This window comes from Setaria italica, chromosome IX, assembly GCF_000263155.2.
Source record: "Setaria italica strain Yugu1 chromosome IX, Setaria_italica_v2.0, whole genome shotgun sequence".
NCBI classification, from domain to species: Eukaryota; Viridiplantae; Streptophyta; class Magnoliopsida; order Poales; family Poaceae; genus Setaria; species Setaria italica.
The window spans coordinates 35569293-35584012 of NC_028458.1; positions in this window are offsets into that span (position 1 = coordinate 35569293).

Here is a 14720-nt window from a genome sequence, read left to right on the forward strand (position 1 = left end):
TCGGGATACTCATCCCTTCCCCTCCGCTCCCGTTGCTGCCGACGGAACGGAACCGATGGCTCCTGGAGCCCGCGCGTGCCCTGCTCCTCCAACCTAGAGTAGTAGAGTACTAGTGCACCACTGCTATTCACAGTGCCAGCGACGCTACGCATCGTGCATTTGCAACGCAACCGCAGGTACGGGCGCGAGTTTAGTATCGGCAGCGACGCCACGCATGGTTTCCAAGCGAAGATTACTGGCCGCTGGTACGGGCAGGAGACAGATTGGTGGGAATTAAGAGCTGGGACGTGCGTGCTGTACTACCTGGCTGCCTTGCACATATCAGTTGCCTCGCTCTGGATATTGCTTGCACGCGTGCTCCCGTCCTCGATCGCTGCCGCAGCCTGAAACGTTTCTCCAGCCTCCAATCCAATGCAGGTCCGGTGGGGTGGGGGTAGGGACGGTATCGCAAGAGACGGCGACGGCGATCGCGATCCTGTCCTACCACTGCTACGGCGTGGCGCGAGAAGACGACGACCCCGGCGGGGCGTTCCAGTGCCCGCCGCGGCGTTTCTGCATGGGTGCGCTTTGCTTTGCGTTGCGTGCGTTGGACGGCTGCGTGCGCCCGGCTCCATCGAGCGTGGGCCCCACGCGCGACCTCTCTCGCCTCTCCTTCTTCTTTTGCTAAAAGGCAGCAGACGAAAATGGTGCCCCAACCAACAAATCTCTCCCTTTCGTCGGTCTCTCTCCCTCACTCTCTCTTTGCACGAGAGACCACCAAAACCATCTTTAAATAACCTGACGTGTGGCCCCCGATCCAGCAGAAGGCCCGCGGCGTCAGTGTCGTAATCACGTCATCACCCGGTCATGACGCTTCCTAGGTGATTAGGTTAGTGGTGTGCCCGTGCTGGATGGGGGCAGGCAGCCGACACACCGGATGGAACGTGTTAAAGTAAAAACTGGAGACAGAATAGCATAGCCGAATGAATCGGTAGTTTTCCATTGATCTGAGGCCTTGTTTAGTTGCTCAACTTTGGACAACCAAAATTACTGTAGTGCAACTGTAGCATTTCGTTTGTATTTGTAAATTATTATCCAAATATTGACTAATTAGGCTCAAAAGATTCGTCTCGCAAAGTACAACAAAACTGTATAATTAGTTTTTGATTTTGTCTACATTTAGTACTCTATGCATGTACGCAAGTTTGATGTGATGGGGAATCTTCTTTTTGCATAGTGTTAAAGTTGGGATTTTAGGAGAAACTAAACAGGGCCTGATAGGATATATATAGGAGGAAGCGTCGCTTCCGAATCGGCGTCGTGGGCGTGTGAACAGAGACCGCCCGCGAGGACTTCGGCCGCTCGCGAGGAGCGTCAGGGGTGCGTCGTGAGGAGTCAACTGCCGTTGACATCGTGTCATCCGAGATCACCCTTGAACTTTTATTTGTAACACTTAGGAAACTCCCCCTGATTCTCGTAAATCTCTAAGCCTCATCGTACCAATTCCTCGAATACATTTTTTAAATGTGGAAGCAGGTAGAGATTTGGTGAAAAGATCGGTGAGATTATCACAAGATTTGGTCTGCAGGATGTTTATTTCCCCACTTTCCTGAAGCTCATGAGGATAAAACAACTTGGGAGCAATATGTTTCGTAATGTTGCTCTTGATGTAGCCGGTTTGCATCTGAGTAACACAAGCGGCATTATCTTCATAGATAATGGTAGGTGATTCCATAGAACCAATACCACAAGATTGCTCTATGTCGTTAATCATTTTGCGAAGCCACATGCATTCGCGTGATGCCTCAAATAGTGCAATGATTTCAAAATGATTTGTGGAGATTGCCACTAAAGTCTGTTTGGATGGTTTCCTAGAAATGGTTGTACCTCCATGTAGGAATACATAACCTGTCTGAGATCTGGCATCGTGGGGATCAGACAAATGACCATCATCAGTATAGCCAACCAAAGTAGGGTCCTAGGTTTATTCTATCAGAAAAACCATCCAATGGCACTTTGTTGGAGCAGCACGATGCCTTGCAAGCAAGTTAACCGTAAATGCAATATCAGGCATGGTGCAATTTGCGAGATACATAAGTGCTCCAATGAGACTAAGATAGGGCTATTTAGACCCCAATATCTCTTCTCCTTCGTCCCGAGGTCGAAAGATATCTTTCTCCATATCAAGGGATCAAACAACCATTGGTACTTTCATTGGATAAGATTTATCCTTATTGAATTTCTCCAATATTTTCTGGATATATGCAGACTGGTGCACTAGTATTCCAGAGTGAAGGTGCTCGATTTGTAAACCGAAGCAAAATTTCCAGAGTGAAGGTGCTCGATTTGTAAACCCAAGCAAAATTTGGTTTTACCCAAATCCTTCATCTCGAACTCCGTCATAAGATGATTGCGGGCTTCATCAATATCTTGGGTGTTGCCAATAATATTTAAATCATCGACATGCACTGATATTATGCAGAACCCTATAGAGGACTTCTTGATGAAGACACACGGGCAATCATTATTGTTGGAGTATCCCTTCTGTAGAAGATACTCACTCAGTCAGTTGTACCACATTCTTCCCGACTGCTTAAGACCATATAATGATCTTTTCAGTTTTACACAACACATGTTGCGATTTGCGCCCGGATTCGGTATAGAGATTCCATCGGGAACCTTCATATATATATGTCCAAATCAAGTGACCCATAAAGATATGCAGTCACTACGTCCATCAACTGCATAGATAGGCGATTTTGCACTGCCACAGATATAAGATATCGAAAAATGATTTCACTCATTACTGGAAAATATGTTTCATTGAAATCAATGCCGGGTCTCTGCGTGAACCCTTGTGCTATAAGCCTCGCCTTATATCTCACCACCTCATTGTTTTCATTCCGTTTTCGGACAAAAACCCATTTAAAACCTACAGGAAAGGTTTTAGGAGGTGTAGGTATTACCGATGAGAATACCTCTCTTTTTGTGAGGGAGGCTAACTCCGCTTCAATTGTCTCCTTCCATTTGTTCCAGTCCGAGCGCTTTTTGCACTCTACCATGGATTTGGGATCTGGTTCATTTTGGAGGTTTTCAACAATTGATGCAGAGAAATATATGTCGACAATTGTAGTGTTATGATCATATGTTTATCCAGAATTGAGATAACCGATGGAAATCTCTTGCACCCCAATTGACGGTTTGGTATTTTCCAATACGATCACATCAGGGTGTTCCGATGTCCTAGCATCAATAATTGAGTGCACTGTTGATGCGGAAGGTGGATGTGGTTCATCCACTTGGTGTCCCTCAACTTATGGTTGAGTTGCATTTACAGGTTCAGAGGGTGTATCCCTTTGTTTCCTATTGCGCTTATGAGAAGCTGCACCTATAGGAATAGCCATACTTCTCCCACTCTTACTAGAAGAAGGAAGTTGAATAGTTTTATTTGGTACCTCTATTCTTTCCAGCACATTCCTTGCAGGAATATAGGATTTTGTGACACCTTTTCCAGCCGTAAATGCATCTGGCAGGTTATTTGCAATGTTTTGCAAATTTAGGATCCCCTGAACTTGTAGTTCAGATTCCTAATTACGGGGATCTTCCTTGGAGATGTGTTGAGCATCCCAATTGATTTACTGGCATTTAGTGTGATACTTATAATCTTCCCCTAATGCCGGGAAATGGTCTTCATTGAAGATACAATCAGCCTACCAGGCCATGAGTAAATCCCCTGTAAGGGGCTTTAGGAATTTAATAATTAACAGAGATAGAAATCCCACATAAATTCCCATTTTCCTGTGAGGGCCCATGGAGGTATGCTTGGGTGGTGAGATCGGTACGTACACAGCGCAACCGAATTTCGACTGATGGGAAATACTTGGAGGATCACCACGTACCAATTGCAGTGGGGAGGCTGAATGATATGCAATTAGGCGAAGTTGCATCAAGTCCGCAACATGTAAAATTGCATGACCCCAACAAGAAGTTGGAAGATTATAACCTTGCAACATTGGTCTGGCAATGAGCTTGATTCTCTTGATAAGAGTCTCTGCTAAACCATTTTGGGTATGAACATAGGGGACAGAGTGCTGAACCTCAATTCCTAGTGCCATGCAATAATCATTGAAGACCTTGGAAGAAAGTTCTGCAGCATTATCCATTCTAATTGACTTTATCCGATGTTCAGTGTGACGTGCTCTAAGTTTGATAACTTGAACAATCAACTTTGCAAATGCATGGTTGCCTATCGATAAGAGAGACACATGAGATCATTGTGTAGATGCGTTTATCAAAACCACGAAACTTCTAATCGGACCAGACAAAAGGTTGATTGTGTCCACAAATGTCTCCTTGAATGTCTTCAAGGAATTTGAGTGGTTCAGTTTTAGTCTTGAGATATGAGGGTCTCAAAACTAATTTCCCAGTGGCGCAAGAAGTGCGCATGACATCCGAAGATTGTGGGAATTTAGCATTGCTCAAATCATGACCAATGGAGTTACTTATGATTTTTCTCATCATCCCGATACCGGGATGGCCAAGGCGGTCATGCCAAGTTTGGAATGCGTCAACATTCTGAAAAATCACCTTGTATGCAACATGTGGTCCGGGTTTAATGTATGTGTAGTACAATCCAGATGAGAGAGAGAGGGCACTTTTTCAAGTGTCTCTTTGCCATATCCATTGTCTCTGCTAAAGAGGAGAAATTCCTCTTTGTTGTCCTCAAAGGTTTTAACATGAATACCATTCTTACGGATATCTCTATAACTTAGTAGGGTACGAGTTGCATCGGGATACAATAATGCTTCCTCGATGGTAATCTGCATTCCCATAGGAAGTATGATAGTGGCTCGGCCTAAACCAACTATCACCGCATCACGTGCAGCGATGGTCAAAACATTTCCCTCTTTCTTTTTAAGAGTTTGGAAATATTTGACTTCCGTAAGTACAGTATTAGTGGTGCAACTATCCACTAGTCACAACTCTTCCTCCATCGCAATGACTCCCATAGAAATCTATATAAATGCAGAATTTAATGAAAACTCATGCAAGTATACATAACACACATACAACTTTATTATTGTAACAAATGTGCTTATTACAATCAACGTAAGGACAACATCATGTCTTTATTACAACCCTTGCAAATTTAAACAAATATCTATAAGATAGGGGAGAGCCTAGTTAAGGTCTCCAAATATGTCATTGGAGGCATACTCCATGAGCATCTTGTCATCACCCAAAGAAGTCTCCCCCTGTGGCAGAGTCTCGGTGTTGCTTGGTCCCGCTTCCGAAGGAATGGGAGGAACATTGGTCTCATGCTTGTCGGTGTTTTAGACCAGCAACCCGCCTAGGGGGTACCCTAGGTGGTCTTTTGTGCGGTAAGGATCGTCGAGAATCAAGGAATCAATGGTGACGCAGGGAACACAATTTAGACAGGTTCAGGCCGCTAGATCGCGTAATACCCTACGTCCTGTATGTTGGTGTGTATTGATCTTGGATGAACTAGAGTTGTTCCCTTTGAGGGGGGTCCTTGCCCGCCCTTATATACACGGTAGGACAGGGTTACAAGTCCGAGTCCTAGTCGAGTACTATTACAGAATTCTACTCGGTATGCCCCGAGTAGTTTTCCATACACATACTTGACTAGTTCGAGTGTGATACGCTTATCCCTTGTCCTGATCATATTCGAGTACGCCCCTTAGTGGGCCGTCCAAGGTCTACTCGTGGGCTTGGGGTGCATGCCTGACAAGCCCCCGAGTACTTTGTAGTCGTGCGCCACAATCTTGGGTACTGCGGGCACTATCCGAGTAGTTCGTCGTAGAGGTTGCAGACCGAAGTGCTCGAGTACTGTCGCGTGGCTGGAAGGTACTCTTCTTGCTCCTTCGAGTTGTTTCTGTTCCAAGAATTTTTATATGGTAGTGCGATGTCAATCGCACTCCATATGGAGTAGCCCCCGAGCCTTAGGTTGAGTTGAAGAGTTGGGCTTAGGGTCAATCCTACTTTTTGCCTGTTTTACCCTTGGAAATCTTGAAAAAGAAAAAACTGACCATCGGGTACGGTACCCGTAGCCCCCAAGCACTTAGGCGATCTCTGTCGTTGAAGTGGTCAGCAATCCGTTGAAAAGAGTAGCCGTTGGGTGTTTAAGGCAATTAATCCACTTAAAATCCGTCTGTTGCGTAACTGACGCTTGGAATCTGGAGGTGGCAGAGATAAAACTGGAGGGCCCCCTTTCGGTTAGGTTTACGTCCTGCTGTAATCAGATATGTTTTTCTTCCTTCCTTGCGCCTCTACTCCGCATTTGCGCCGTCGCAATTGCCAAGTGCCACCACCACCATTGCTGCTCTTTGAGAGAGATCCGAGAGTGAGTGCCTTTTGCTGAGGTGGAAATCGGTGGATGCGCACCAATAAGATGGGCAAGAAACCCGAGAAGATCTAGGGAAAGGCTCCGGCGGCGGGCAAAGTGAAGTCCAAGAAGAGGAAGGAACTGGTGCTGCCGGTGCTGAAGGTGGGGCCGACGAATCAGACTGTGCCGCCACCGCCTGGAGCGACGTGGCAGCATTCGGTGATGAAGGAGGAAGCCGTGCAAGCGCTAGTCAATGCCAAGCTTCTGCAGACGAAGGAGGTACTCGAGTGGCACCCAGCTTTTGCGAATGCGTGGCAATTTGAAGAACATCCTGGAGAGACGGTGATGCTGGCACACTTCATGGAGAGAGGGTTGGCAGTGCCCACTTCCAACTTCTTCAGAGGTATCCTTGAGTACTACAAGCTCCAACTTGTTCATTCGAATCCCAATGGTGTGTTACATATGTCCATTTTCGTACACCTCTACGAAGTTTACTTGGGAGTTCCTCCAAGCCTTGAGTTGTTTAGGAAGTTGTTCCGTTGTAAACCTCAGCCAAGTGCACAAAGGACAGAAGTCTTCGGAGGCGCCGGGTTCCAACTCAGGAACTCGGGCGCATATATTGAGTACAACTTGACTGTCTCCCATGGGGAGTGGAAGAAAAGGTGGTTCTACATCGGGAACCATGATCCTTGCTTGCCTATGGTTACCGGCCACGCGCCGAAGCATGCAGAGAACTGGGTGAGTGAACCCGAAGACACTCCGAAGCTTGACCACTTGATGTAGCGGATTACCGAGTTGAAGGCACTCGGTCTTACTAGGATTAATGTGGCGGCTAGTTTCCTCAAGAGAAGGGTCCAGCCGCTTCAGAAACATACTCACTCAGGGAGTGAGTACACAGGTCTTAATGATCCATCGCGTATGTCCGATGAGGATATATCTGATGATGATGTAGAGGCGCTGCTGGCCAAGTTCTTCAGGAACTACCAGGGAGTACCAGTGATCCTTGCAGCTCTTCAGCAGTATGATGCCTGGTATGAGCCAGAAGTGGTATGTTCTGGCGGTTGACTTGTAATTTTTGACTTGTGTGATATTTGTTTAATATCGACTTTGTGTTTTGTTTTTTTGTAGTCTCGAGTTCTTGCCGGCTACTTGGTGCAGTCGGAAGAAGAAGAGGATACTGTTGTTGAGGAGTCGGAGGACGAGCCCTCCCCTCCTGTGAAGAAATGCAGAGTAGTCCGCAAAATGTCTGCGGCTAAGTCTGCTTCAACTCCTGAGAAGTCTCGGGGTACCAAGGTATGTAGTCGTGTACTCAATTGTAGCTGATGAATTTGAACTTGCAATCATTGTGACTACTTTGTCTTGTTCAAAAAGGCTGTTGATACGGCACTTGGTGATGACGAGGCTGCTTCTGGAGAAGTAGTCGTGACCGACCCAGGCGTCAGTATTGCATCTGTTGAGGAGGTACTAGAGAGAGTGCCATCAACAGATGCTGGAGTAGCCCCCGAGCTGACCGCACAGGCTCCACCGACTACCACACTACTAGTTACTGACCAGGCAGTCCTGGGGTTGCCTGCCAAAGTAGCGGGTGTTGCGAAGGAGGTATCGCCAGTAGTCGCTACTGGTTCCTTGGTGTCTAGTGTGATCGCCAGTGGTAAGCTTTCAGTCCCGACTAGTTTCGTTTGTCTGAGTTGTATTGTAGTCTTGACTTCTGTTTCCCAGGTCTTGGCGAGAAGGCAGCGCCGGCAGCTGTTCCTGCAACGCCGAGTACTCGGCCACCTGTTGCCGAGAAGAAACGTGTGCGATTTCCACCACGCTCAACTCGGTGAGCTTGTTTGTCTTGTGTATATCTTTAAGTTGTCTTGAAGTCGTATAATGACGTATTTTAATGTAGAGATGCAGAGGAAACTATCCCTGTAGAGACAGGGGTAGAGTCGGATCCCCCGACTACCTTACCTGCTCCCTTGGAGGATTTGATTGTTGATGAAGTACCCGAAGTAGACGCTGGTCGCCTTGGAGCTACTATGTCTATGCTTCAAGACGTCATCCGTTCGGTGGAGGTCCCCGCCGCCGCGTCAGCTTCGGGAAGTGCTACCTTATCAACATCCACTAGCGGATCTCTAGTTGTAGTGGGTGTGGGAAAATCCAAAGAGGCAACTGCTCCAGGTATGTCTCTGTAGTCCTGTTATTGTAGTCGTAGCAATCAGGTGACTGATGATAAATGTTTTAGGTGCCACTTTGGGTGCGAATCCTCATCTTGTGGAGAGTACTCAAAGACCAGTACTCAGCCTGCCATCTAACTCAGAGTTCCAGAGGGCCGTCGATATTTTCCGGAGCTTCCAGGTGAATTTCCTTTGCTTTGTTACATAGCGAGTGACTGTGAGGCTTTTAACTGATCGTATTGCTTTGCACACTCAGACCTTTCAAGAATGAAGTCATCAATTGGAGCAGGAATGTGCTCGACTTACAGAAGCCTTGAGGGTTCACGAGGTTGGAGCAAAGTCTTTTGCTGTGGAACGGTCGGATCATGAAGTCCTGCAGCAAAAATTGGAGAGCCGCTACAAGGCTCTGAACAAAAAGTATCAAGGTGAGTACTTTGCATATTCCGAGTATGTCCGATTGTAGTCGGTTGTGTTTGAACTTGTCTGTTTTGCAGAGCTCAAGAGGCAAGAGGCGGCTGCAAGGAGCCAAGTCCTCGACTGGAGAAACGCGCACGATCGAGTGGCGGATGAAGCTGAACGTCTTCGGGCCACACTGACTGAAGCACAGGCTGCTTGCGAGCATCAGCGAGATAGGAAGATGCAGAATGACGTGATGCTTGCTATGGCCATGGTGGCATGCAGAGATCATGCCCAGACCATAGGAAGACTGTAAAGCGAACTCCAAGAGTTGACTGAGGCAGCTCAAGATTTGGTGAACGCCATAGCCCCTGTGGAAGAGAACGCAGGGCACCAATCGCTAGTCGAGCAATTGAAGGCTGCCCCAGGTAAAGTGGCAGGTCTCTACAAAGCTGTTTGCAAACAGGTCCTTGCTGTGGTGAAGTCATACTACCCGAGGGCGGACTTGGCGGCAGCTGGTGACGGCGTGGCTCGCAACTGCACGGAAGAAGCATATGCGCAGTACCTCGAGGAGGCGGAGCCCATCGCGTCGAAGATGTCTGAGTTTGTCTCTCCGGAGAAGCCTTGAAATTTATGTACTCTTTTGTTATTTCGAGTACGTTGGACGATACCTTGATAAATGAATGCTGGTTTTCTTTACTTGAAGTAGTTGTCTTGATGTGGGTGAGGAGTAGTTTACTCCGTCTCGCCCGACCCAAGGTCCCGGGGTCAGATAAGCCCGACCCCTTGAGGAAAAGTCTCTACCTCGCCCGACCTTGAGTCCTAGGGTAGGGTACGCCCGACCCCTGAGCAGAGGGTCGGATCCTTCCAAGCCCCCGAGACAATGATGTGAGTGCAGGCCGTGCTTGGCTAGAGTAGTTCTAAGTTTCGAGTAGCCGCAATGCTGTCGAGTACTTTGCTTTTGAGGGTGCACGGGTGTACTATACTTTTTTGTCCTTTGTAGCATGAATGCTTTCATGTGGGCAGAGTCAGAGGTCATCAGACTCATTGATCACGGGCGCATAGTAACTCCTGGGTGGGTGGTAGTTGTAGCACTTGGCTATAAATAGATCCCCTGGAGGTCGACCCGAACCAAGTTTCTAAGTAGCCATGGATTGCCTTTGGTTGTTGTTGTTTGAGTGTAGAGAGCCGTCAAAGAGTGCACCGGTGCTAGAAGATTCCTCGTAGATTGAGGCCACCTTCCCTCCACAGACTCCTGCGCTCATAGGGATAGCCGCGATCCTAGAAAAATCCTCGTAGGAGGTTTCATCACGCGCCTCATCTTGCAACTCGTGATCTAGTGGATTACGCGCTGGAACTCGCGAGTGATAGGTGACGAGTGCCGTGGTCTTTATCCCACTCTCTTAGATGTGGAGGTGTGGCCGTAGAGTGGGTTGGCTCCGCAAGGCTAGCAAAAGAGCAGCCTTGGTTCCCTCTAGGTGCGGCGCGCAGGATTTATCATTGCCGCTGCCAAGGCGGTGGCGATGCAGGAGTTCCTGGCATTGCCTTGGGTAGAGGACCTGGATATGGCTGCATTTTGCGTAGCTTCCTTGCGTGTAGGCCCTTCCCATTGTAGTCGGCAGACCTGAGTGGCCTTGTGATATAGTAAAAGCCTGATGCTTAAATGCAGCCCGCCAGTAGGCAGTTGCGTGTAGTCCTTTTGTATTTCGAGTACTTTTACTCGTATGTAACTTGTTGATGTATCTTTGGTCCTGAGTAAAGAATTACTCCATTGAACCTTTGTAACAGGGCCGTGATGCCTGTGGAGTTGATAATCTTGAGTCAAGACTAATGTATCGTGAAGTCGGTAGTCGAGCTGTTAGCTCGAGTAGTCAGCATGAGTTTTTGCCTTGAAGCGATTACTCGAGTGCTTCTATGGGTAGTAGCGACAAAGGTGTTCTATATTCCAAGAGTTTGGTACTTGTTCTCCTAAAAGTTCTTGCAGTCTGTAAGATCCAGGTCCCGTAACCTTTTTTACGATGTAAGGACCCTCCCATGGTGAATTGAGTTTATGCAACCCTGTTGTGTCTTGGATACACTTGAGGACCATATCGCCCAAGTTGAAAGATTGTTCCTTGACGTTACGGTTGTGGTAACGCCATAAACCATCAAGGTATCTGGCAGATTGCACTAGTGCTGCGCATCTTGCTTCTTCTAGACTGTCTAGATCTGTTCGCCTTATTTCTTCTGCCAGCTCTTCGTCGTATTGTTCGACTGAGGGTGATTGCCACATGATGTCAGCGGATAGTATGGCTTCTGAGCCATACACGAGAAAATAGGGCGAGAGCCCAGTGGTCTTGCATGGTTGGGTACGTAGTCCCCACAAAGCATTGGGTAACTCTTTAAGCCATTTGCCACCTTTGGTGTTGCCGATGTCATGTTGTCTTTTCTTGAGGGTGTCGAGTATCATGCCATTGGCACGCTCAACTTGTGCATTGGCTCGTGGGTGAGTGACCGAGACATAGCGAACGTCGATGCCACTATTCTCGCAATATTCCCAAAAATCGTGATTGTTGAAGTTTGACCCTAGGTCTGTGATAATCCTGTTGGGAAAGCCGTAGTTGTGTACGATTTTATCCAAGAAGTCGAGGATCCGGTCTGCCTTGGGGCAAGTGACTGGTTTGACCTCGATCCACTTGGTGAATTTGTCGATTGCCACGAGTACTCGGTTGAATCCTCTTGGCGTAGTTGGTAGTGGCCCTATCATGTCGAGCCCCCAGCAGGCGAACGGCCATGTTGGAGGTATTGTGACTAGCTTGTAGGCCGGTACATACTGCTGTTTGGTAAAGAATTGACAACCTTTGCACTTCTGAACTAGTTGTTTAGCGTCGGCCAGAGCCATTGGCCAGTAGAAACCTGCTCTGAAAGCCTTGACCACTATTGTTCGCGAGGAGGCGTGGTTGCCACAGATTCCCTTGTGAATTTCTTCTAATATGTCCTGGCCATCTTCCTGGGTAACGCACTTCATGAGTACCCCTGATGATGCACTTTTCCTATAGAGTTTGTCTCCGACTAGAACGTAATTTTTTACTCGCCGGGAGATTTGTTCAGCCTGATTTTTGCCGTATGGTGACTTGTGATCTTTGATGTAGTCGATGAAGGGCGTGCGCCAGTCGACTTCTATTATCATGACTTCTCGAGTGACGTCAGTAGTCTGGACCACTGGTGGTGTAACTTGTTCAGGTATGGATGGCTTGTGCAGTTCGTATACGAAAATTCCTGCTGTAACCTCTGCACACGTTGAGCCCATTTTGGATAGGACGTCGGCGGCTACGTTGTTGTCGCGGACGATGTGATAAAATTCTAAGCCTGAGAACTTGTTTTCCAGCTTAAGGACTTCTTTGCAGTAAGCGTCCATGTTATCTTTGTGTCGGTCCTACTCGTCATTGACCTGTTTTATAATGACTAGTGAGTCGCCGTACACCAGTAGTCTTTTGATGCTGAGGGATATTGCAAGGCGAAGACCATGTAGCAGTGCTTCGTACTCAGCTTCGTTGTTAGATGCTTCCCAGAAGATTTGCAGTACGTATTTTAGCTGGTCTCCCTTGGGGGAGATGAGGAGTACGCCTGCACCGGCCCCTTCAAGTTTGAGGGACCCGTCGAAATACATTACCCAGTGCTTCGGCCGCTCAACTGGTGTTGGTACTTGGTTTTCAGTTCATTCAACCATGAAGTCGACCAAAGCTTGGGATTTCATAGCTGTCCTTGGCTTGAAGTCCAAGGTGAGAGCTCCGAGTTCGACTGCCCATTTGGAGATTCTACCCGTGGCGTCTCTGTTGTGAAGGATTTCGCCGAGCGGGAAGTTAGAGATGACTGTGATGTTGTGCTCTTGGAAATAATGGCGCAGTTTCCGGGAAGTGAGCAGGATTGCGTATAAGAGCTTTTGTATCGATGAATACCGAGTTTTGGAGTCCGAGAGTACTTCGCTGACGAAGTAGACAGGTCGTTGGACCTTGTAAGCGTGGCCCGATTCAGACCGTTCGACTACTATTGTCGTGCTAACGACATGAGTAGTAGCTGATATGTATAGGAGCAAGTCTTCATTCGGAGAAGGAGCGGTGAGTATAGGAGGCTTTGATAGAAAGTCTTTGAGTTATGTTAGTGCCTTGTCTGCCTCTTCCATCCATTTGAACTTGTCCTGGCGTTTGAGAAGCTTAAAGAAGGGTAGTCCCCGTTCTCCAAGTCTCGAGATGAACCGGTTGAGAGCGGCCATGCAGCCTATGAGTTTCCACACGTCCTTGATGCTAACTGGTGCTTGCATGTTTGTGATGGTAGATATTTTTTCCAGGTTGGCCTTAATGCCACGATGGCTAATGATGAACCCAAGTAACTTGCCAGAAGATACTCCGAAGATGCACTTAGTAGGATTGAGTTTCCATCGGAAAGCTCGTAGACTGGAGAAAGTTTCTTCCAGATCAGCGATGAGTTCCTCCTAGTTTCTTGTTTTGACGACTACGTCGTCAACATAAGCTTCAACATTGCGGTGAAGTTGCTTTTCAAAGCACATCTGTATGGCTCGTTGATAAGTTGCCCCTGCATTTTTTAGTCCGAAGGACATTATTTTGTAGCAGAAAGCGCCGAAAGGTGTGATGAAAGCTGTTTTGGCTTGATCTTCTTCCTTGAGGCTTATCTGATGATAGCCGGAGTAGCAGTCGAGAAAACATAGTAGAGCGCATCCAGCAGTGGAGTCGACCACTTGATCGATCCTGGGTAGTCCGAAAGGGTCTTTTGGACAGTGCTTGTTGAGGTCGGTGTAGTCGACGCACATCCTCCACTCATTGTTTTTCTTACGCACGAGTACGAGATTTGCTAGCCAGTCAGGGTGAAAGACTTCTTTGATGAACCCTGCCGCGAGTAGCTTGGCCAACTCTTTCTTGATTGCTTCTCGCCTATCTTGAGCGAATCTACGAAGTCGCTGCTGTTTTGGGGTAGCTTTGGGATCAACATTTAGAGAGTGCTCAATCAGCTCCTTGGGCACATCTGGCATGTCAGCCGGTTTCCAAGCGAAGATATCGTGGTTAGCCTGAAAGAAACTGATGAGCGCGGATTCCTATTTAGGATCTAGCCCTGTTCCGATCAGGGCCGTCTTGGAAGGGTCACCCGTCTGGAGGTCGACTGGTTTGAAGTCTTGCTCGCTGGCGGGTTTTACCTTTGTAGACCCCGACTTGTTTTCTAGGATCTCGAGTTCAGTTGGATGGAGCTTCTATGAGATTGTGAAGACTTGTTGCATGGGACTAGGTGCCTGAGAGGTCACAGCAATTTCCACGGCTTCGGTGTCGCATTCGTAGGATCGCCGAAGATCTCCTCGTAGCGTTAGTTCGCCCTTGGGGCCTAGCATTATGAGTACCAAGTAAACGTAGTGTGGTATGGTCATGAACTTGGTGAGTGCTGGTCTTCCGAGTATGGCGTGGTAAGATGTCTCAAAGTCGGCGACTTCAAATCTGATGTACTCGGTGTGGTAGTGTTCCTTTGTTCCAAAGGCAACTGGAAGGACGACTTGTCCTAGTGGTATAGCTGCGCTTCCAGGTACGATGCCGTAGAAGGGTGAATCTGTTGGAGTAAGCATTTCAGTAACGTCGAGGCACATCTTCCTCAATGTTTTGGCAAAAATGACATTGAGTCCACTTCCGCCGTTGATGAGTACTTTGGTTAACTTTGAGCCTGCCACAACCGGATCGAGTACTAGGGAGAAACAGCCTGGTTCTGAGAACTTGGTCCATTGGTCCTTTCTGCTGAAGGAAATGGGTACTTCTGACCACTTTAGCGGTGTTGGATCTGTTGGTTCGATGGCCATAATTTCC